Source organism: Monodelphis domestica, chromosome 2, assembly GCF_027887165.1.
Source record: "Monodelphis domestica isolate mMonDom1 chromosome 2, mMonDom1.pri, whole genome shotgun sequence".
NCBI classification, from domain to species: Eukaryota; Metazoa; Chordata; class Mammalia; order Didelphimorphia; family Didelphidae; genus Monodelphis; species Monodelphis domestica.
The window spans coordinates 249409412-249435127 of record NC_077228.1 but is presented as its reverse complement, the minus strand read 5'-3'; the positions used below and the strand labels follow the sequence as shown (position 1 = coordinate 249435127).

Below are 25716 nucleotides of genomic sequence, written 5' to 3'. Positions count from 1 at the left end.
CGGGGGTCCAATGACCAAAACACAGGGGTCACCTAAAGCCATCGGAAAATATATATTTCCGATGGCTTTAGCCGCTGAGAAATAGTGCTACTTTACAGCAAGATCTCGGAAAGAACGGGGACCCTGCTGCCCACACATTGTACTAATATTAGTTACCTAGCAGCAGCCCTCCCCCTATGAGGGGCAATGGATTTACCCTGTTGCCTGGAGACCGGACTCAAACAGAGACCCAGAGAGAGCACCCAGGTGCTGTCTCCGGAGGGGTACAGAATGAGTCCTGGAGTGCATAACTCCTGGAGTGGATAATGGAGCCGAGTAACCCCAGCAAAGTGAAGCCTCAGCTCGAGCTGGAGGGAGACGACAGGAAGAAGAAGGCAGCATTTGTGGACCCCCTCCCCAGGCAGGACTTACCTCCCGCCCCAGCGCTCAGGCTATCTCCTGCTGGATTAATATTTCTCAACATATAATTAAATATTGTTTTTGTGATTAATCACTATGTTTAAATTATGTTTGATTTGTAGCAATGAGAATACATGATGCATATCAGGCATATACATTCCAAATCATAACTGTAGAAAAATTACAGTTTTGAAGTAGCCACCAAAATAATTTTTTGGTTTGGGCTCACCACAACATGAGGAACTGTATTGTGGGGTCATGGCATTAGAAAGGTTGAGAACCACTGCTCTACATGGTCAAAAGAAAGTGAAGATGAACATAAACCTCAGGCTAGTGATAGAGTAGGATCTATGATTATTAACAGTATAGAATATCTGCAAGAAGAAGCTAACCCCATACCATCAAGTTTACCAATTCAAAATGAAAATCTAAAGCTTAGTAGTGAGAAATAACTAGAAACTGATTTGGGCAGCATAAATGCTGGTGACATAGACTTAGATCAACACACAAAGCCAGAGTTACCAACATCTGACAAAAGTTTACATGGCATTGAGAAAAATGCAAGATTGGATTCAGTGATTCAGATTCAGATACTGAATCAGAAGGAATACCAGAGGGTGTAATAATAATGGATCAAGATGATTTAGAACAAATGCCTTGTCAATTTTATAAGCTTTATTTTTTTTCAGATTTAGTCAATTTTATTTACATATTTTGTACATATAAGATTACATTTTCTCACTTTCTGACCTGCAAAATTTCAAAATTATGAAATTAGGTATATCTAAAATGCAACAATTACACATGACAAATAATTCACAAAGTGTAATTTACTAGAACATATTCTAAAAATTTAGGAACACTCAGGAGAAAATCTGACCAATTTAGCAATCAATTATTTACATTTTTCCCCCCAAAACAAACCTCTTTATCTAAACTCCCAAGTCATAAGCTTGGAAGATTTTTTTCAATGGAAGAAAACCTGGAAGATATGATTTACAATTATGCAGCATTGACAGCCCTTGATCCCAAACTCTTGAGCAATTTTGCAACCTGCCTCTAAATGGTGAGCATCCATCCCTATTTCAGTTTGTCAAAAACTGAAGTGTCAAACTTGTGTGCAGAGAAAGGCCTATGTGTTCGTTAATTTATATAAAAAAAAAATAAAATAAAAGCAAGTGGTCAATAAAATCCCAAACTACTGGACCACCCCCACTCATAGCTAGTACTACCATCCCCCATTTCAGTAACCTATGTCACATAATAATAGGCTACATATTTGGAAGAAACTGATACATATTTCCTGGAAATAAATGCCTTTCAATTGAGACTGTTATGGCTCCTATGCCTTGGGGTAAGGTTGAGGAATTTTAAAATGAAAGATTTTTATTTGAAAATATTGCTAACCTCACATTAAGAAAAAATTTGATTGCATGTTCAATTGGTTTAGTTTGCCTGTCAAGAAAGTTATCAAGAGATCATTTTTAGTATAAAGTAGCCAACTGAGTTCAACTTCTTTTTCTCTTTCCAATTTGGCCAAGTCTACTTTGTGTAAGTTATTTCTAACTATCCTAATAAAATTTGTGGAGCCTCCAAACTTTTCTTGCCTACCTTACTGTCCATGTTCACGTTTCAAATTGTGTCAACAGGGCACACACTTCGGAAGTCAGCTGCTTTGCAGCCTTAGCTGCCTCTGTGATAGCCTTGCGATACAAGCCCTTTCTCTTCTTATTAAAGCGTGACTGGAAGTTTTCTAAAAGGGGGGACAGTTGTGATAGTGCAAGGAAAGATGTTGTTGGAGACCCAAACCATATAATACGGGACTCCTGTCGGACTAACAGCTTACAATTATATACGGGCTGGCCACCATGGGAAGCCATAAATCTTGGCCCAGACAATGTCTCCTACACATATGGTGCTGCCATCTGGTGTGATGCATTTAGAGACTTTTTGGAAAAGACTTTCATTTTCAAGGAATTACTGAGCTTTTTCTCTTCCTTTGAAGAGGATGAAGTGGAAGAGGTGGAAGGTGCATGCATACTACCTGGAGGAAAAATCAAAGCTTTCAGATTTCAAATCATCTGTACTATCAATGCTACACACTGATACACTGGAAGAGTCAGATTTCTTTTGATTTAGGGGCATGTAAACAGTGATATTGCTTTTGCTGCCCTTTTTGCCCAGTGTCTGCTGTTCATCCTGCTCATTAGGCACACGTACTTCACTTGTGTCCTGAACCTCACTGCTGGCCTCTTCAGGACCTTTTGAGGGACTATGATTTTCTGAAGGGGCCTCACATGCTGAGCAGGTAGAGGTGCAGGGAGACTGGGGTTTGGGTGCCATCTTGCCACTCCGCATTTTCTCAAGTCTAGCCTTCAGAGAAGAGTCGTTTTCTTTATTTCTATATCTTTGTGGCTTCAAACACAACTGGGGTGGAAGGGAACCTGAGCTGATGTTCTGAAACTGCTGAGTGAAATGAACCTTAGAAAGTGAATTTTTGGAAGTGGAAGTTTCACTCTGTTTCTTTTGTGCCTTTTCTTTGGCCATTTTCTTTTTTTTTTAATATTTATTTATTTATTTATTTATTTTTAAAATATATTTTATTTGATCATTTCCAAGCATTATTCGTTAAGGACATAGATCATTTTCTTTTCCTCCCCCCCTCACCCCCCATAGCCGACGCGTAAGTCCACTGGGCATTAGATGTTTTCCTGATTTGAACCCATTGCTTTGTTGATAGTATTTGCATTAGAGTGTTCATTTAGAGTCTATCCTCTGTCATGTCCCCTCAACCTCTGTATTCAGGCAGTTGCTTTTCCTCGGTGTTTCCACTCCCATAGTTTATCCTTTGCTTATGAATGGTGTTTTTTTCTCCTGGATCCCTGTAAGTTGTTCAGGGACATTACACCGCCACTAATGGAGAAGTCCATTACTTTCGATTATACCACAGTGTATTAGTTTCTGTGTACAATGTTCTCCTGGTTCTGCTCCTCTCGCTCTGCATCACTTCCTGGAGGTTGTTCCAGTCTCCATGGAACTTCTCCACTTTATTATTCCTTTTAGCACAATAGTACTCCATCACCAACATATACCACAGTTTGTTCAGCCATTCCCCAATTGATGGGCATCCCCTCATTTTCCAGTTTTGGGCCACCACAAAGAGCGCAGCTATGAATATTTTTGTACAAGTCTTTGTGTCCATTATCTCTTTGGGGTACAGACCCAGCAGTGCTATGGCTGGGTCAAAGGGTAGATATTCTTTTAGCACCCTTTGGGCATAGTTCCAAATTGCCCTCCAGAATGGTTGGATCAGTTCACAGCTCCACCAGCAATGAATTAATGTCCCTATTTTGCCACACCCCCTCCAGCATTCATTACTTTCCTTTGCTGTTATGTTAGCCAATCTGCTAGGTGTGAGGTGATACCTCAGAGTTGTTTTGATTTGCATCTCTCTGATTATAAGAGATGTAGAACACTTCTTCATGTGCTTGTTAATAGTTTTGATTTCTTTATCTGAGAACTGCCTATCCATTTCCCTTGCCCATTTATCAATTGGAGAATGGCTTGATTTTTTGTACAATTGATTTAGCTCATTATAAATATGAGTAATTAAACCTTTGTCAGAGGTTTCTATGAAGATTTTTTCCCAATTTGTTGTTTCCCTTCTGATTTTAGTTATATTGGTTTTGTTTGTACAAAAGCTTTTTAGTTTGATGTAGTCAAAATTATTTATTTTACATTTTGTGATTCTTTCTATATCTTGCTTGGTTTTAAAGCCTTTCCCCTCCCAAAGGTCTGACATGTATACTATTCTGTGTTTACCCAATTTACTTATGGTTTCCTTCTTTATGTTTAAGTCACTCACCCATTTTGAATTTATCTTGGTGTAGGGTGTGAGGTGTTGATCTATTCCTAGTCTCTCCCACACTGTCTTCCAATTTTCCCAGCAGTTTTTATCGAATAGCGGATTTTTGTCCCAAAAGCTGGGATCTTTGGGTTTATCGTATACTGTCTTGCTGAGGTCGCTTTCCCCCAGTCTATTCCACTGATCTTCCTTTCTGTTTCTTAGCCAGTACCAAATTGTTTTGATGACTTCTGCTTTGTAATATAGTTTTAGGTCAGGGACTGCAAGGCCCCCATCATATGTGTTTTTTTTCATTATTTCCCTGGATATCCTTGATCTTTTGTTCTTCCAAATGAACTTTGTTATGGTTTTTTCTAAATCAGTGAAGAAGTATTTTGGTAGTTCAATGGGTATGGCACTAAATAGATAAATAAGTTTGGGTAGGATGGTCATTTTTATTATATTGGCTCGTCCTATCCATGAGCAGTTAATGTTTTTCCATTTGTTCAAGTCTAGTTTTAGTTGTGTGGCGAGTGTTTTGTAGTTGTGTTCATATAGTTCCTGTGTTTGTCTTGGGAGGTAGATTCCTAGGTATTTTATTTTGTCTAAGGTGATTTTGAATGGGATTTCTCTTTCTAGTTCTTGCTGCTGAGCTGTGTTGGAGATATATAGAAAAGCTGATGATTTATGTGGGTTTATTTTGTATTCTGCAACTTTGCTAAAGTTGTTGATTATTTCAATTAGCTTTTTGGTTGAATCTCTAGGATTCTTTAAGTAGACCATCATGTCATCCGCAAAGAGTGATAACTTGGTCTCCTCCTTGCCTATTTTGATGCCTTCAATTCCTTTATCTTCTCTAATTCCTACTGCTAGTGTTTCTAGTACAATGTCAAATAGTAGAGGTGATAATGGGCATCCTTGTTTCACTCCTGATCTTATTGGGAATGCATCTAGTTTATCCCCATTGCAGATGATATTAGCTGTTGGTTTTAGATATATACTGTTTATCATTTTTAGGAATGACCCTTCTATTCCTATGCTTTCTAGTGTTTTTAATAGGAATGGGTGTTGTATTTTATCAAAGGCTTTTTCTGCATCTATTGAAATAATCATGTGATTCTTGCTAGTTTGCTTGTTGATGTGGTCAATTATGTGGATGGTTTTCCTAATGTTGAACCAGCCCTGCATCCCTGGTATGAATCCTACTTGATCATGGTGAATGATCCTTCTGATCACTTGCTGGAGTCTTTTTGCTAGTATCCTATTTAAGATTTTTGCATCTATATTCATTAGGGAGATTGGCCTATAGTTTTCTTTCTCTGTTTTTGACCTGCCTGGTTTTGGAATCAGTACCATGTTTGTGTCGTAAAAGGAGTTTGGTAGAACTCCCTCTTTGCTTATTATGTCAAATAGTTTGTATAGTATTGGGATTAACTGTTCTCTGAATGTTTGATAGAATTCACAGGTGAATCCATCAGGCCCTGGGGACTTTTTCTTAGGAAGTTCTTTGATGGCTTGTTGGATTTCAATTTCTGATATGGGATTATTTAGGAATTCTATTTCCTCTTCTGTTAGTCTAGGCAGTTTGTATTTTTGTATATATTCATCCATTTCTCCTAAATTGGTGTATTTATTGCCATATAATTGGGCAAAGTAATTTCTAATGATTGCCTTAATTTCCTCCTCATTGGAGGTGCTGTCCCCCTTTTCATCTTTAATGCTGTGAATTTGCTTTTCTTCCTTCCTTTTCTTAACTAGATTGACCAGTACCTTGTCTATTTTGTTTGTTTTTTTCAAAGTACCAGCTTCTTGTCTCATTTATTAAATCAATAGTTCTATCACTTTCGATTTTATTAATTTCTCCCTTAATTTTTAGGATTTCTAATTTGGTTTTCTGCTGGGGGTTTTTAATTTGATCGCTTTCCAGTTTTTTCATTTGCATTTCCAATTGATTGATCTCTGCTCTCCCTTGTTTGTTAATATAAGCATTCAGGGATATGAATTTACCTCTGATTACCGCTTTGGCTGCATCCCAAAAGGTTTGAAAGGATGTTTCGCCATTGTCATTTTCCTCGATGAAATTATTAATTGTTTCTATGATTTCTTCTTTAACTAAACGGTTTTGGAGTATCATATTGTTTAATTTCCAATTGGTTTTAGATTTGGTTTTCCATGTACCATTACTAATCATTATTTTTATTGCCTTGTGATCTGAGAAGGCTGCATTCATTATTTCTGCTTTTCTGCATTTGTGTGCTATGTTTCTGTGACCTAATGTATGGTCAATTTTTGTGAATGTGCCATGTGGTGCTGAGAAGAAGGTGTATTCCTTTTTATCCCTATTTATTTTTCTCCATATGTCTATTAATTCTAATTTTTCTAAGATTTCATTCACTTCTTTTACCTCTTTCTTATTTATTTTTTGATTTGATTTATCTAAATTTGATAATGGTTGGTTTAAGTCTCCCACTAGTATGGTTTTATTGTCTATTTCTTCCTTCAATTCTCCTAGTTTCTCCATTAGAAATTTGGGTGCTATATTATTTGGTGCATACATGTTGATAAATGATATTTCCTCATTGTCTATAGTCCCTTTTAACAAAATATAATTACCTTCCCTATCCCTTTTGATCAGGTCTATTTTTGCATTGGCTTTATCAGATATCATGATTACCACTCCTGCCTTCTTTCTATCAGTTGAAGCCCAGAAGGTCTTACTCCATCCTTTAATTCTGACCTTGTGGGTGTCAACCCGCCTCATGTGTGTTTCTTGAAGACAACATATGGTAGGGTTTTGGATTCTAATCCATTCTGCTATTCGTCTACGTTTTATGGGTGAGTTCATCCCATTCACGTTCAAAGTTATGATTGTCATTTGTGGACTCCCTGGCATTTTGATTGCCTTCCCTAATTCTAACCTTTTCTTCTTCGGCTCTACCTTTTAGTCCAGTGATTTACTTTGAAACAGTCCCCCTTGTCCCCTCCCTTGATGTTTCCCTTTTTAGTCCCTCCCTTTTTGTTCCCTCCCCCTCCCCCCTCTCTTTCCCTCCCTTTTTGTTCTCCCTCTCCCCCTCCCCCCCCTTGGTTTTCCCTTCTCCTTACCCTTGTTGGGTAAGATAGAATTCAAGATCCCAATGGATCTGGATGTTTTTCCCTCTCAGAGCTGATTTCCCTGAGATTGAGGTTTAAGTACCCCCCCCCTCTCTTCCTCTCCTTCTTATAGGAGTTTTCTTCCCCTCCCCTTCCCATGTGAATCTTTGTGTGAGAATGATTATTCTATTTGGTCTTTCTTTACCCCCTATTTATACATTACATTTTCCCCACATGTTAGTATACATAGGTTGATATAAATGTAGTCCTTATAGAAGAGAGTTTGAGTAAAAGAAGAAGATAACATTTTCCCCTTTCCTTAATATTTACCTTTTCAGGTATTCCTTGCTCTTTGATTTTCGGTATCAAACTTTCCACAGAGCTCTGGTCTTTTCTTTGCAAAAAGTTGGAAGTTTTCTATTTTGTTGAATGCCCATACTTTCCCTTGGAAGTATATAGTCAGTTTTGCTGGGTAGCTGATTCTTGGTTGGAGACCCAGCTCTCTTGCCTTTCTGAAGATCATGTTCCATGCCTTACGATCATTCAGAGTAGAACTTGCAAGGTCTTGGGTGACCCTGATTGGCATTCCTTTATATCTAAATTGTCTTTTTCTGGCTTCCTGTAGGATTTTTTCTTTTGTTTGATAGCTTTGGAATTTGGCAATTACATTCCTGGGAGTTGTCTTTTGGGGGTTTAGTGTAGAAGGTGTTCTGTGAGCTCTGTCAGTGGCTGTATTGCCCCCTTGTTCTAGAATCTCTGGGCAATTTTCTTTGAATATATCTTGTATCACTATGTCCAGTTTGGTGTTTATTTCTGGCTTTTCTGGGAGTCCAATTATTCTTAAATTATCCCTTCTCCCCCTATTTTCCAGATCTATCACCTTGTCGGTGAGATATTTTATGTTCTCTTCTAATTTCTTGGTATTTTGGCTTTGCTTTATTGATTCTTGCTCTTTTACATGATTGTTGTCTTCCAGCTGCCTGATTCTGGCCTTTAAAGCCTGGTTTTCTTTTACAGTTTGGTCAAACTGGTTTTGTAGATGCGTGAATTTCTTTTGCATTATTTCCAACTTTTCCTCCCAGAAGGCTTCCATCTTTTTGGTCATTTCTGATTCAAATTCTTCATAGGTTTGTGGAGAGTTTCCATTTCCTTTGGAAGGTTTTGGAGCATTTTCTTTTATATTATCTTCTGTCCACTCTGTATTTTGTATTTTGGCTCCATAGAATGTGTCCAAAGTCGCCCCTTTCTTCTTATTTTTCTTGGTATTTTGGGGCTTCTGTGGTTCTGTGGAGTTTGCCATTTCTGAATGTGGAGGATTAGTTTTTCTTGTCTCTGTCTGGTGTTCAGAGGCTTTAGTCCTGGGCAGATGGTTCTATGAGCTTTCCCTGGGTTAAACTGAATATGCCTCACTGGAACTGGAATGGAAGGGTCGGACCACGAGGCCACACTCTCCCCCCGGCTCGCTTTCCGGAAGTTGCCTTCAGAATCGCTGGCCGTGAGGCTGTTTCGTCGGCCTGCGGGGGGGATGGGCTGCAGCTAGCCCAAGCTCCGAGGGCGAAGACTTTCACTGCGACTTGGATAGCAGGATCCAGCCCGTTAGGCTGTCTTGCCCACCCTGAGGGTTGCTGTTGTTTCGACCAGCTCTCTGCAGTGGAAGCCCCAGGCAGTAACTTTCACCGGGACTGTAGAAGGCCCTGAGGGTTCTGCTCTCTGAGCCCGGCCGGGCTGTGGCTTCCGGGAGCCTTGGACTCTGCGCTCCTACCCCTGAGGTCCGAGGGATCTCGGGTTCTGGCTTTTAAGGGGAGCCGTACCTTTTGATCCGGGTCCAGTTCCAGGAGGAGGGTTCCCAGGGTCTGTGCTGTTGATCGTTTTGAATTTCGGCGCCTTAGGAGCTTATCGTTTGAGATCGGTCGGGAAGGGTTTTCCGGAGATCTGAGCTTTAGCTTTCTCTAAGCCGCCATCTTAACCGGAAGTCCTCTTTGGCCATTTTCAACACTTCCCAAGCTTTTGCATGATCCATGTTCTTACTCTGGAGCACTTTTTTAGTACTTAACTGAGTTTTTGAAGTATTTGCCTGAGCAGACACTTTAACTACTCTGCCTCTGCTATGAGCAATATTTGAAACTTTGACCACAGCATTTCTTTTCTGACTTTCATTTTGTTTTTTTCCCATCCATTTTATGGTCAGTTTTAAGTTTTTTATTCACAGTAGTTACACTAATTTCTTCATTTTTTTGTTATCATCATATTTGGATGAGTCACTTGCATTGCCACCTTTTTAAATTTCCTTCTTTTCTTGCAATAACACTGTTTTAACATTTGTCACACAGGCCTTGTCTGGGTCACAGTTTGATAGCATTCATTATAGAAGTGGGTTCCTTCCTGTATATTTTCCTTCTGGGGCATTTAATTTTCCAAGGAGGAGGATGAGGTATTGATTTGTTATATGTGTCCCTGATAAACAAAGGGGGAGTATTAGGTGCTCCTTCATGAAAGAGAGGAGGTGGTTTAGAAGTCCATAGGCTTTTAGCAAGGCTAAGTTTAGGTGGCTGAATGGGAGAATGGTCATCAGGACCAGCACCTTTCATGTCATAGTTGATTTCTGTCCCTTCTTGGAATGATCTACTGTGGAGCTGCATGGCTTCAGGTTTATCTTTGTATTCTCTTTTGGGGAAAATTGTCACAGGGATTCCATGGGGCCCAAACTGCTTCAGCAGACTGGCTGCATATAATTCCCACCAAAAGTAAGGCTAGTGCACCATGGTCTCTTTTGGACAGATTCATGAGGACCTCAGAGAAAAGCTTTTCCCCGAGCCGGAAGGACACCACGGAAGGACACCTCAATGATGTGGTCCAGGGTGACCCACACCTCCGAGCACGGGATCAACTGAGCCACGCCGGACTAGCGCCGGGACTACAGGCTGGAGCTGAGGCAGCGGCGGGGTTCCTCAGGAGCTGTCTCTTTCCCCTCCTCCGGCCTCAGCTGCGGCATCGAGAGCTCCGGTCCCTGCAGGGTTGTCGTTGCCTCCCCTTCCTCCTCAGGTTCTCTCTCCTCAGGGCAGTGGAGAGATTTCTTCTCAGGCCCCGCCACCCCGGGACTCCAGGCGGACTCTCCTGGCTGCTGCAAAGGCAGCTCCTCGGCCTGAGGCTAGGGCTTGCTGTCTGCCTCATCAAGCACTATTGCTTCGGTGGCGATCACAAGCAAGGGATAGGTGCGGGCTTCAGCACCAGCTTCACTGCCTGGGATGGGTTCCATCTTCCTCCCTGTGGACACTGCAGTCGCGCAGCCATGGCCACCATTTTCTTTCTGGCTCCTCCTCCTCCTCCTCCTCCTCCTCCTCCTCCTCCTCCTCCTCCTCCTCCTCCTCCTCCTCCTCCTCCTCCTCCTCCTCCTCCTCCTCCTCCTCCTCCTCCTCCTCCTCCTCCTCCTCCTCCTCCTCCTCCTCCTCCTCCTCCTCCTTCTCCTCCTCCTCCTCCTCCTCCTCCTCCTCCTCCTCCTCCTCCTCCTCTTCCTCCTCCTCCTTCTCCTCCTCTTCCTCCTCCTCCTCCTCCTCTTCCTCCTCCTCCTCCTCCTCCTCCTCCTCCTCTTCCTCCTCCTCCTCCTCCTCCTCCTCCTCCTCCTCCTCCGACTGGGGCAGCTTCGATGTCAGCGGCAGCACTGGGTTCCAGGGCTTTCCCCTCCCCAATTTTATAAGCTTTATGAAGAAGTAGACGAAGAAGGGGATGTGTGGGATACAAGTGAGAAAATTGAATACCTGAAACCAGTACAATCTCACCAAGATTATGATGATGAGATATTCTTTGGGCACAGAACAAGTTGCATACCATTGGAAGAACTTTATGCAAGATTAGGGGTTAATAATGAAGATGACTTTATAGAGAAGTTGAATAGAGAAGCCATGTGGCTTGTACAGATACAGATTTTGAATGGGAAGGTGGATATCAAAGAACATACTAAGAGCTGGAGGAGGAGAGATACACAATTTCACTTCTATTCTCTAACTTCAAAAACTTGACAAATACCATTCATACTGAATCAAACAGTGAAACCAACATTAGTTGAAGTTCCATAGGGTAACATACTACACAAAATCTTATGAGAATGAAGAATAGTCTTAGGTAGAAAAGGATATATTCCAGCATAAAAGAACAAGTAATTCACTGAGTACACTCCTAAACTTGTAGCATAAAACTGCAACTTCATAACTATGACAGACACAAATACCTAGAATGGTAGAAAAGCATAGATTCACATTGGATGAATTTGTTATCAAAGACTTTAACGTCAAGTATAGTTGAGAACTGGAACAGGTTATCCACATCTCTCAACCTTCACTCTACACAATCTCTACAGGGGGAAGGGAGAGAAGGAGGATATACCATGAAGTGTGAATTTTAAAACTACTCCACCCTACTCAGACCTACTTTAGAAGATTTGATGTAGTAATTTTCTGATTGTTACAATGGAGATACTTGATCAGGAATGTCTTGTAGTACTTTAAACATTATTCTACCCTACTCAGACAGGTACTTTAGGGGAAGATAAAGTTGTAATCTCCTGATTGAACAATGAAGGTACTTAGTTCTCACCTTATAGTGAAGCTAGAACTTTAAGCTAAGTCTATTTTTAGTATCTTAATACAAAAAAGGTGTTAAGTACCTATAAAGGTTAAATTAATCACAAAAAGGTCAAGTAACTAACAAAAGGTGAACTTAACAAAGAAGTGTAAAGTAGTTCAAAAGATATAATCTAACCAGAGAAGATGAGAACTAAAGAGTGGGCAGTCCTGGAGAAAAGTGTCTAATATGATTGCTAGATGTGAAAATTTAGAGGAGGAAACAAAAGAGTGAAAAGTCTATAAAAGAGGATGAAAAGTTCAGATTTAATTCATTCAGACATAAGGATGAGTTCAGGTGAGGAACTCAGCCTGGAGGAGCTGCCTCAGACAGCTTCCTTGAGACAGTCTTGTGGTGACTTGGGTAAGATTGACTTCTTTTCCCTTGGGCTCAGGAAGGCCCCTTTGGCCAAGGCCTTTAACTCCTGCCTGACTCAGCCTGAGCCAGAGCAATTTAAACTCCCCCCCCCTTCTCCTTAATTCCTTCTCTCTCTATTAATTAAAATCACCATAATTTCCAGCTGACTTGGGTATTTTATTATTTGGGATTTCCCCTGGTGACCAAATTAATTTAGATTTAAGTTACAACTCTAAAATTATCCTTATAGAAGATATTATCTCATAGTTTCAGATACCTCACAAGAAACAACGATGTCATCACTGAAGATACATGCATATGACACCTGATAAAAAAGTCATAGTCATGAGCAGCAACACGAATAGCCCAAGAATAAATCAATGACAGCCTTTGTGAATGAAAGCCTATGGAAAACAAAGGAAAGCACAGCAAAAGCCAATAAAACAGAGAAAAAATATACATTTGAAAGTTTAGCAGTCAAAGAAAATCTCTTCATATTTTATCTGATAGCCATAGTAACAGAACAGAAAGAAACAATGTTATCTCAAATGAAAATACATTATATCTAAATTCTATCTCCAAGACATAAGAATACTTACAATGAATCTCCTTGTGAAAAAAGTCAAATATCAAAAAAGATTAGAAAACTTCAAAATCATATTCTTGACAAAATTCTAAGAACCTATGTACCATGCTATACTGCTTACACCCATTTATGAAGATGTACAAGTAAATCTTATTTCCATGCATGAACATATGTATACTTACTTCCACTCACAAAGATAAACACATGTAATGCTTATTTCCACACATGAAGAATAAATAATAAAGTCTGACAAGCATTCATGAAGAATTCAGCTTACTTCCGAGAATTTCAATGTTACATACACGCACATGTAAAAACCTTACACGTATGCATATTACCAATTGTTTCAGTGGTTCCTGAATTGAAGAACACAGGTCTACAATCAAGAGTGAAAGTAGACAACTGGCATGCTGACCAGATGACAAGAGATGAAGGACCAGATGGTGAAGACAGAGTTTATACAATCAACATAAAAGGACATGGAAAGACTGTGAAAGTTTGGACTTTTGATCAGGAGGATATGTAAGAATGCATCATACATGTTAACATCACATATATGCATACACATCCTACATAGAAAAGGAAGATATATCACTGAATGGGTAAGTATATAGCATAGCGGCAAAACACAAAAGTCACACTGATAAATTTCTGTGGAAAATTCAAACAGACTAAGATATTTCTTCTCTGCATGAATTTGCACAGAAATAAAGAACAATTTATATGTACATATGTAAATCTGTATAGGCACAACTTATGTACACATGTAGATATTAATTTACTAACTAGCTAACTATATTAGGATAATTTATTAATGTTCTAATAACTAACTATTGAGACAGTTTAATGAATTTGTTCAAAATCTTAGGGAAGTAGAGACAGACATAGAACTATTTAAATATAGAAGTTAGATTGCATTATGATTTAGGTTAGCAAATGTTAGCACTAGAAAATTTTCTTAGTTAAATTTATAGACATTAGGGGATAAGACAGTTGCATATTCAAAATGTTATGGATATTGTTGGAATGCTTTGAAAATTGTTACATGATTTGTTATGATGTAAAAACCATGTTCATGTAAATTCCTATTACCTAAACCATTTTCCTATACCCAAACTTAGCATAGACCTAGGTAGACAGAATAGCTAAGATAGGATTTGTTATTTTGGGAAGGTAAAGGAATATTTAAAATAGTATATGGTAAGAATTAGTTAGAAATATATGAAAGGTAAGTATCATTAAAATTTTGCTGGTTGCAAAATTGAAGAAAAAAAAGGAAGGGATGTAAAAGAGAGAATATATATGCATGCAAAGGACATTAGCTGCCAATCAAAAAGAAACATTCCATTTAGAATGTTACCAGGAAAAACAGTTGGAGCTAAGCCAACAGCTAAACTGGGCTGGACTGTCTTTTGGCTTCTGACAGAGTAGGGGAGAAGAAAAGAGGCTTTTAGTGTGGCTGATGATAGTAGCTGAGTCTGAAGAGCTAATTTGTATCTCTGATATTTACCTGGCTGGTTAGAAGAAAAAGAAGAAAGACAAACAGTTGTCCTCCTATCTCTCTGACTGTCCCTGCTAGTGGCTGATTGCCATTTCCCCAATATCGTCCTAACCCTCATTTTAGAGAATAGAGAACCCTATCCATCCTTTCCTGTCTTCCCCAAATAAACCCTTACTTGAGAAAAGGATAGAAAAAGAGTATTTCCTCTGAAATTTCATAGTTCACTCTGAGTGACTTGAAGGGAGGGGGAAGCTGAGAAAAGGCTTCTGAAGTGGGAGGAAAAGGGAGGAGGGTAGGTAAACCACGATCCATTAGTTATCCAGTATCAATCAATAGACACCCTCAGGAATATCTATCTATTACACTCTTCAAGTCAAAGAGAAAAGATCCAGCAGCCTCTAACTGCTCCTCCTTTTCTTAGCTGAAATGTTCCATTCCCATCCCTCCATGGCACCAGAGTTCCATCACATCTTTTCATGAAATAGCTTTGCAAAATCCAGTCTTTTCATTCATTTTATCACTTCTCTTTCCCACAGCTCCAAACTGCAAAAATTTGTTAATGCCTTGATAACCAACATAAAGAGGATCTTTGCAAAAGAGTAGAGGAATAGTCACTCAGCTTGAAATAGAGTTTTATCATATACTCTGACCCCCTCATTTCCTCTCAAAGGTTCACACATGATAGAAATTATCTCAAACTGCCATAGTACCAGCAAGGGCAGCACTCTGTACTTCTAGGTTAAAGAACTGAGGAACAAAAGAAACAGGACTGGATACTATAGGAAGTAAAGCTCTGGCTGTGTAGCACTTCATAAATTCTGAGGGAAAGAGTTGGCCAGTTTTGTTTTCCCAAAAGTCACTTGAGAAAGAGACATAGGCTGGTAAACTATATAGTTCATGCCCGACGTGGCAGGAGACTTAGACACTGTGAGATTCAGGTCTAGGGAAATCACCACTAGAGGGAAAGGAGTAAAAAATGAAGAAAACAAAGGAAAACAACCAAAATTATGAAAGATTTAAAGAGGAAGAAAACTCAAAGATCTTTAGCATAAACAGATAAATCAAGAAAAACATTACCAGTAGAAGGAAATATGACTTCCAGACCTAGTAAATGAGTTCAGACACTATGAATAAATACTGAAAAATAAAGGAAAACAATTCAACATGATTGGACAAAAGACCCTATGAAATTTGAGAAAGTGGAACCACAACATGTTTTGCTGAGTGCTAAAAAAATTATGAGAACAGAATTTATGGCCTGTGTAGCAGAAATAATGTGCAGTAGAAAAAAATAATTTGAATCTCTAATGGAAAATTTTAACAAGGAAACAAAAGAGAAGACAATTGATTAGGAAGGAAAATACACAGAAATGAAGGAAGACAACATTAAAAAATATGTTCCCTAGTCTAACAAAACATATTGATCTCATCAATGACACATGTAAAACCCAGTGGAATTGCATATAGGCTGTGGGAGGGGGTGGAGGGAAGGGAGGGAAAGAACGTGACTCTTGTAACCAAGGGAAAAAATATTCTAAATTGACTAAGTAAAATTTTCAAAAAAATACATGAGGACAATAAAAAGAACATATTGCTCTCAGAAACATGATGTAAAGAGATAACTTAAGGACTATCAGTCTCCCAAAAGAACATAAGCTAAAAAAAAACCAACTTGATCATAATTCAAGAAATAATACAAGAAAATGCTCCAGAATTAATGAAAATGGAAAATGAAATACCAATTTTTAAAAAACCACAGATCACCTCTAGAAAAAAATAACCCAAACTACAAACTCAAAGACAATTCAGAGTTAAATTTTATAATTCAATTCAGAAACAACAAATTCTGCAAGCAACCAGAAAAGAAAGACCTTCAAATACAAAGGAAAGGAAATTTGAATAACACAAGGCTATTTTATAACTGTAGTAAAAAGAAGAGGGAATGGAATAATATATTCTAAAAGTAATGAACGTCAGGATTCAGCCCAGATTTTACAAATCTTAGCCTAATAATACGTGTAAAAAAGATGGATAAAGAAGTATTTAAAACATTCTTATAAAATTAGAACTGAAGAGATTGTTTCTCAGATACCTCAGACAACAGAAATAGCAGAAGTAGGCCTTATTTTGGTTGTGGGAGGTTGTTGTATTGATGAATGTTCCTATGTGGGAAGAGAGAGATATTCTGTGAAGGGAGATGGGAACCTTGCACTTGGTTTTGTTTGAAGGGTTTAAGTATACTGAAAAAAAAACTATCCAGTCTCAGCACATTATAGTTGGAGTTCTTAGATGTGTAAGAAATAAAATTATCTGGGAGATCTCTAACCCAGTCAAACCTGGAAGACTCACCCTGGCAGATCAACCTAGGAATCAGAATCACTTGTCTGATGCTGTCCCCACACAGCTTTTGGGCTCAGGCATAATGTTGCAAAAGGTTGAAAGTCATTGGCTTATGATCCAGGGGTGGGAGAAGCTACAGTTTTGAAAAGCCGAGAGCTCTCTCTTGTCTGGACCAGTCTCTTGAACTTACTGAGCTGGCACTTTCTCTGTCTCTGTCTCTGTCTCTGTCTCTGTCTCTGTCTCTGTCTCTGTCTCTGTCTCTGTCTCTGTCTCTGTCTCTGTCTCTGTCTCTCCCTCCCTCTCTCCCTCCTCTCCCTCTCTCTCTCAGTTTTTATCTTATCTTTTAATCTCTGACAGTAGTTGCAGTGGAGCATTGGATTTTTACCTAAAGTTAGAAAGGCTATTTCTCGATTTCTCTTTACTAATAAATGCTTATGAATCTAGCAATAAGTCTCCTGATTAATTTTTATTTATAAGTGAGGCTATCTGAGGCATAAAACTACTGAGGCAAATGGGGAAGTAAGGAGAAGGTCAGTGGTGATCTGCATAATTGAGGAGGTAGAAGTGGTCCTACCTCAGGGCAATATCTTCTCTGACACATGCAATAACTGACATTTTTTTCTATGAGTGAGGTAGGATGGAAAAGGAGGAGCAGAGGACAAGCTCTCTAGGCAAGAGTAGTAACTGCTTAGATAGAAGAGTCCAGAATGTATACTTTGTAAGTTAGATTACATCAGGAACAGAGAGAATAGAGAGACTAGATAATAAGAGGTAGGGGCCATGTATCAGAGAAGAAAGGTAGACAGAAAGGGAAGATCAATAGAGAAGATGGTGAAAGAGAAATCAACTCTAGAAAAGGGTAAAAAAATGAAATTTTAAAAAACCTGAAAGAAAGGAATTGGGGCTCTAATTTACTGAGGGGAAAGGGAAAGAGAGAATTAAATAGCCAGATAAAATCAAGAAATAAAAAGTAACTAACAAGTAAAACTCTAAAGGAAAAATGATAAAAAGTGAAAGTGGGGGTTGGGAATGAAGGAAATATGACATTAAAGTAACTGAAAAGACATGGTATTTTGTTGCAGCAAAAGGAGGAAAAAATCCATTACCTGGAAAAATGAGGGGGGAAGTAAACCTCTCATAATATTAAATATAAAGGGGTTAAACAATCCAATGAGTGAAAAGGAGTGGCAGCAGATTAGACAAGAATATGAAACCCTATGTTTTGTTGCTTATAAGAGACATTTAAAAACCAAAGTCATATGCACCTAAAACTGAGGGGATAAAAAAAAATTGATCTACTACCTGTGAATCTAAAAAAGCAAAAGTTCCAATCATGCTATATAACAAAACAAAAGTAAAAATTCAAAAAACTAAAAGGAATAAACTAGAAAATTATATTAAGCTGAAATGACCTATAGACAACAAACCATTTATCAGCACTAAGCCAATATGCTCCAAATGCCTTAGCATCTATATTCATAAAAGAAATATTAATTGAGTTATAAGAATATATTAGACAGTAACACAATAATGAGAAGAGACTGAAATAGCTCTCAGTTTTGGATAAGTCCAGCTGAAAGGAAAAAAAATGAAAATATGGATGTCAACAAATTTCTGAGAAATTAGAGCTAAAAGACTCATGCCATCTCCTAAATGAGAATGCCCGATCACATACATATTTCTCTGTACTACATGGAAATTTTACAAAAGTTGAACTTGTATTATGGACAGAGATCCTGCTAAAATACAGAAAAAGCAGAAATAGTAAATACATCCTCTATAGATGATAATGCAATAACAATTGTTATTGGTTCAGAGACCAACAAACAGAAACATAGACCTAAATCAGGATTTAGTAAAATTCTAAATAGTGAATGGGTCAAAGAAAAAAAAAAATCATAGAAACAATAATGTGTGAAAAGAAATATAATGATGAAACAACATATCAAAATTTCTGAAATACAGCTAAAACACCTGAGGGGCAAAAGTTATTTCCCTACAACTTGTGAATTTTAAAAGTCTCCATCTTGGTCTAGCACCCAAAAATTGTGCACACCCACACTACATGGGCATGTGCTAGTCAATGACAAATCAGAAATAACTAACTGCCCACCTGGGCTGTCCTAAGCCAAGCTAGAGCCAACCATTGGCACTTGTGAGACACAGGAAGTGAGGTAGGGAACAGCCTCTGGAATTCGCTCACTTCCTGTGGAGAGAGCTAGACGCCAGTAGGTGTTAGGAGCTTGGACAGGGAGGACGCCCGCCGACAGCTTTCCTTCAGATCACTCACGTGAGTTAAGGACTGATTTTTTCCACCTTGGCCCTTTGGGCCTAAAACTCCCTCTGCCTTGGTCAGAGGTTGAGTAGCCCCTTTCCCTTTTCTCTTCTCTCCTTCTCTCCCTCTCCTTTCCCTACTCCCATTGTGATTAAACCTCCATAAACTCCATTCTGACTTGAGTGTTTCATTTTAGGAATTTCATAAGTAAATTCCTTGGCGGCCATTGTTCAATATTACATCAACCTTAAAAAGGTGAAATTTCCACCATTACAAACTACATATTAACAATATTGATAAAAAGGATTAATAAGGTGAACATATATCTAAAAAAAATAGAAAGCCAACAAATAACATTAGAAGAGAAATAAATTGGAATAAAAAAACAAAGAAATGATAAGTAAAACTAAAATCTGGGACTTTGAAAAGATTAATAAGATTGATAAACCTTTAGCTAATCTGCGTAAAAAGAAGAGGATAGAAAATTAAATCAATAAAATAGCACATGAGTAAGGGGAAATCAAAAGATCAGAAAAACTGAAAGAAAAATCAAAAGATAATAGCATAGATATATTCTAAAGGAAAAAATGAAAACAAAAGAATAGGGGATTGTTTTAAAAAGTATAATACAGAAATGGTTAGGTGTCCAGGTAGAGATATTTCATAACTCAGTCTCAGAAAAGAAAATAGAACCAGCTATAAAAGAACTACTAAAGGAAAATAAATTCTGGTCCTGATAGATTCACAGAATAATGCTTTTGAACTTTTAAATTACTCATACTAAATTAACTGTTATCAAAAAATTGAGAAAGAATGTATCCTTTCACAATCTTTTTATGAGGCATATATAGTCCTAATATCTGAGCTAGGGAAAGATAAGATACAGAAAGAAACTATAGGTCAAGATAATTAATGAATACTAATTTAAACTTTTTATACAAATCCCTGTCAGACTACAATTATTTATCCAAGAAATTATTCATTATGACAAATTTAGATTTATACAAGAAATGGAAGAATGATTCAACATTAGGAAAACAATTGAATTAAAAGCCAAAACATCCCAAACCATTCGATCATCTCAATAAGTACAGAAAAAGGCTCTGACAAAGTACAGAACTTGTTTAATGTTAAAAACCCTACAAAATATAGACATAGAGGGACCTCTTTAATATAATAAAAATCATCTTTCTAAAGTAAAAAGTATGCTTCATATGCAATAGGGGTATAATAAAGATCATTCTATCAAAAAAATTAAGAGAGGCAGATTGTATCTCTCTTATAGCTGAAGCAGGCAGATATATTCTTAATAAAAAAGGGTTAGTAGCCCTTATAATGGATAAAATAGATAAAACTGAAAAGCTTCTCCACAGACAAAACTAATGTACCTAGTACAATAATGGTAGTGGTTGAATAGGGGAAAAGAATCTGATTAAATTTTTCTGATGAGGGTTTGATAATCCAGATATAAAAATCTCTCTCTCTCTCTCTCTCTCTCTCTCTCTCTCTCTCTCTCTCTCTCTCTCTCTCTCTCTCTCTCTCTCTCTCTCTCTCTCTGCCATTCTCCAATAGATAAGTGGTCCAAGAATATCAATGAACACCTCTCAAGTGAAGAATCATATGAAAGAATGTTCCAGGTCAGTAATAATAAAAAATGCAAATCAAGCCCCAGAGATTTGACCTTACACTCTTCAAATGAACACATCTGACAAAAAACGGCAATAATCAATGTCGACGATGTTGTGGGATGATAAGCATTACTAAGTACATATTGGTGGAGCTATGAAAAAATATGGCAATGTTAGAAAGTAATTTGGAATTATGCAAATAAAATTACTAATCCAGAAGCTCCCAGAAGCTCATTTACTGAGCTTATGCTTTAAGGAACTCATTGATAAGAAGAAAGTCCCCATATACAGCAAAAATATTTCTAGCTTTATTTCTTTTGTGTGAGGGCACAGAACTAGAAACAAAGTAGGTTGTCATGCAGTGGAGACTGGTTAAACAAATAGTGGTACATATGTATTACTGTGCTATTAGAAATGATATATGTAATAAATACAGACAAGTATATCAATATGAACTAATGCAGTGTGAAGTCAGCAGGGTGAAGGTAAAAAATTATTAAGATCAAGCAGGACCTGAATGAAGTGATATGAGATAAAACTCTCAAACTCCCCTTTGTGGAAGTGGGAGGTTCAGGTGTTTTGCACATTGCATGTCTTTAAACATTTTCATAGTATTAATTGATTGTGCTGATTGTACTCTTCTTTTTCTCTTTGCCTTTAAAAATACTACTTGTCACATGAAATGGGTCTCTGGAAGAGGTATTTGGAAAACAACAATGCTATAAAACAGTAATATAAACTAAAATGGAAAAATATTATGAAGATTGGGGATAATTTTCAAAATATGGAGAATGAGTAGTACTGTGAAATTGAGAAAGGTTGAATGTTCTTATCACAAAAAACCAAACAAACATATAGGAGTAGCTAGGAAGCTCAGTGAATACAAAGCAAGGCCTACAGATGTGAGGTCCTGGGTTTATATCAGGCTCAGATACTTCCTAGTTTTCTGGTCCTGGGCAAGTCACTTAACTCCAATTGCCTAACCCTTATCATTTAATTCTTCTGCCTTAGAATTAGTACTTAATGTTAATTCTAAGACAGAAAGCAGAATTTTTTTTTGAAGGGAACATATTCTTCACACATTAAACTTACTTTCAATTCTTGATAAAGTTTTAGAATGAATAATTAAAAATCTGGTTAGTGAACATCCAGTAAAAGGAAAAGTAATTTTTAATGGCTTTGTTAAGAACAGACCATGCCAGATTAAGTATATTTTATTTTTTGATATGGTAACTGTAAACCTCAAAATTTCTCAGACTTATGAATGTTAGGGATTTCCCCCATTGGGGAATCTTCTACTTAAAAAAATTCCCTAGCAGATAGTGAGAATTCTACTTGAATGTGAGGGCTCCTTGCCTTGGGAATATCCCTACTCCACCCTACTTAGGACTGCTTTAGGACAGAGAGCTCCTTGAGAACAATGAAAGTGCTTTGACCCATGCTGATGGAAAGGACAGGAAGTTCTTTGAGTCATGACTGTTTTAAAATTGATACAATGGGATACTAAGTACCTAAAAAGGTGGGGCAACATATAAACTACTTAAACCTAAAAGGGTGATAACTTATTCAGATGTTTTTTCTTAATGAAATTTGTCGACACAGCAGCATTTTTTCCTGACTTACTAAAGAGATTAAAACTACTCAGCTGTGAATTCAAAATGGGCGGTCCTTTAGAAACATCTACAGTGATTGGTAGATGTAAGGACTTAGGGGAGGTGACAGAGGAGATTTTGCCCTTAAAAATAAGAGCTCAGAGAAGAGCAAAGGATCTCGATTTCTGACTCTCATTCTGGAGGAGAGCTCCTTGAGGAGCTCCTCTGAGGGGCTCTGTCCCTCTGGGGTAGGAGCTCTGGAGGCTCTTGAGAGAGGCCCTTTGAAACAATCTCTGGCTGGAAGACTCTTTGAGGAAGGACGCTGGCCTGGTGTCACTAGTATCCTTGTTTAGTCAGACCTTGTGGTGAGTGTTAAAAAACTGACTGATTTCTCTTTTAAGACTCAGGTCTAGGCCATATTGGCTTGAGACCCTTCATACTTATTCCTTTCTTACTCTCTCTCTCTTTCTTTGATTACTCATTGTATTGTTAATTAAAATCTCTATAAAACCCAATTGACTTGGGTATTTGAATAATTGGGAATATTTCCCTGGAGACCACCTTATATTTGATTTAAAAACCCAAGACACTGTAGTGAAACATATTTCTGCGGTCAAATTTACTCACCCTCTCTTATATCTATCACAATTTATATCTTCCACTATTTTAATCACTACAGTTTAAGACCTCAACCATTTTAAATCTCACATAACTAAAATGAAAGGTCAGGTGGGTAGAGATTGGTTTCTGTTAGGCTTAGGTTGCAGCAAAACTGTTTCTAAAAATATCTGAAGATCATTTTATTCTTATAAAAAAGATGAAGAGATGTAGCCTTATAGATGGAATTTTCTGTAGTTAGATTATTATATTATTACTATACTGTTAGAAATTATGTATGTGATGAATAAAGAGAAGCATATGAATATGAAATAATGTAATATGAAGTAAGCAGTCAAGAGAACAACATGCATGCTTACTGAAATGATATAAATAGAACAACTACATACCAAAAAAAATTTTAAATGAATGTAAAAAACTATTAAGATCAATCAGAATAACTATTTTAGGTTAGATGGTATCTCAATAGGCTGTTTCCAGGGAAATATAGTGTAGAGGTAGTTAGCTTCTCTGAAGGCAACCCATCTTGTCTCCATACACATCTAGTCACTAGGGTAGGATAACATGATTCTCTTGGTCTTCACCAATCCAGAAAATTGGAAGGGCCTAGATCCCATGCATCTGAGCCTTTTTATATTCTTAGATGACCAGAAAGTTGGATCAGGAAATCCAGGGTCAATCACATAGGCCAATCAGTTCTCAGGATCATTTTTGTCTTTCTTTTTAGACAAAGCTTCTGTATGTTATGTATGGGAAGAAAGAAGCTGTGAGAAGAAAAAAATAGTCCTATCATAGCAAATTTCCAAGATCTTAAGTGAGAAGGGAAAGCTAACACAGCATATGGATAACAGAACAAGAATCCAAAAAGATTGTGAAAGGTTTGAAGACTATTTTGTCTCTAATAAGATGAAATTTGTCATCACATTGTTATCATAAATACTTAATAAATGCTTGTAGACCTAATTTCTTTGGTTAGATAGCAGTTTGCCTTAAAAAGAGCTAAGAGTTTTAATGTAAGCTAAAAAAAATCAATAATATGATATGATATCCTCAAAAACCTAATGTGATATTGTATTGCTGAGGTAAGAACTTCCATTCTGCTGTTCTCTACTTGTAAAGCCACATCTGGAGTATTGTTTCCAGTTCTGAGTGCCACAGTTTAGAAAGAATGTTCATATGCTAGATATGGTCCTGAAGAAGGCAACCAGAATGGTATTACATCCATGTCATATAAGGATTGTTGAAGAAACTGAGGATAACCTGAAATAAAAGAAGACTCAGAGTTGCCATGATGGTTATCTTCAAGCATCTGAATGGCCATCATGTGGAAGAGGGAATAGCTTTACTCTTTTGACATGTGGGTAAGAGACAAATTTAGACTAGGTGATAGGAAAAACATTCTATTGGTACTGTTAGTTGAATAATTTTCCCTCAGGTTGAATGGGGGTCCCTCTCATTGGAGGTCTTCAAGCAGAAACTGGATGATAATTTGTCAGATATATAATGGGGGATACATATGAAATGTATCCTTTCAACCATAAATTCTGTAATCTAGATGTGGAATACTGAACACACTGTTATTTTACTTTGTCAGTATGTTTTTCTTTGTTACAAGACAGGGTTCAACTGGTCTAGGGAAGGAAGGAAGTATATTGAGATATGATTGTGATATGAAAAAAGGCATCAATAACAAGATTTTTTAAAAAAGAATCCAGAAGCAAGTAAAATACTACAGATGTGGTCTGTGACAATGAAATTTAAAAAACTGAACTGTTATCTAGTGGCAATTAGATGGCATAGTGAATGGAGAGCTGGGTTTGGTGTCAAGAAGATCTAGGTGCACATTTGGACTCAGATATTTAGTAGCTATGTGAGCCTTTTCAAGTTTCGTAACTTCTATCTGCCTCAATTTTTCAATTGTAAAATGGGGATAATTATGATCTCTATGAAGCAACATTATTATTAGGACAAATGAGATATTTGTAAATTTCTGGCACATAGTAAGTCCTTAATAAGTGCTGATTCCTTTACCGCTTTCTAAGATAATAATTTGTTAGGAGATAATTGTGGAAAGTGTTCATCTGAACTAGAATATATATAACATATATGAACATATAGAAATATATTTGTATATACATATATATATATATATGGAAACTAGGGGGCACAATAGATAGAATGCACTACCTGGTGTCAGAAAGATCTGAGATCAAATATAACTTCAGCACTTACTAGTGAGCAATGTTGGGCAAGTCACTTAAATCTTTTTGCCTCAGTTTCCTCACCTATAATGTGAGCTGTGGAAAGAAATGGCAAATCATTCCAATATCTTTGACAAGAAAACCCCAAATGCGGTCATGAAGAGTCAGACATGACTGAAATGACTGAAAACCACATATATGCTATGTGACTATTTATGTACAACACATATTATGTTATTCTATAATTAGGGCATTGGCAAACATACATACATATACATTGTATATATCATCATCACTACAACTTTAAGAATTTATTGCTTTCTATGAATATATGTACAGTTCTAACTTCTAAGCTACCATATAAATCTCTATTAGGGCCATGATCCCCATTTCTCCCCTGAAAGAACCTGGGACTCTGCCCCTGCAACTATGCTGCAACCCCACCAATCTATTCTTTAAGCATTGTATTCTTCTTTTAGAATATAAATTACTTTGGAGATAAGGAGTGTTTTGATTTCTTGTATTTTTATGTAAGTGCTTATAAATGCTCTGTCTATAATGATCGAGACATGATAATTTAATTAATATACTTTAATATTGCATTAGCTTTATTAGCATCTGCATCACTATTCTGACTCTATATATAACTAGTGATTAACGAGATTTTG

General features: G+C 37.5%; 1 pseudogene; it reads right to left on the bottom strand.

Annotated features, from left to right (window-relative positions):
• Positions 1 to 1064: 1064 nt before the first annotated feature.
• LOC100021281 (PWWP domain-containing protein 2A-like) lies at positions 1065 to 10132 on the bottom strand (annotated as a pseudogene).
• Positions 10133 to 25716: the final 15584 nt, after the last annotated feature.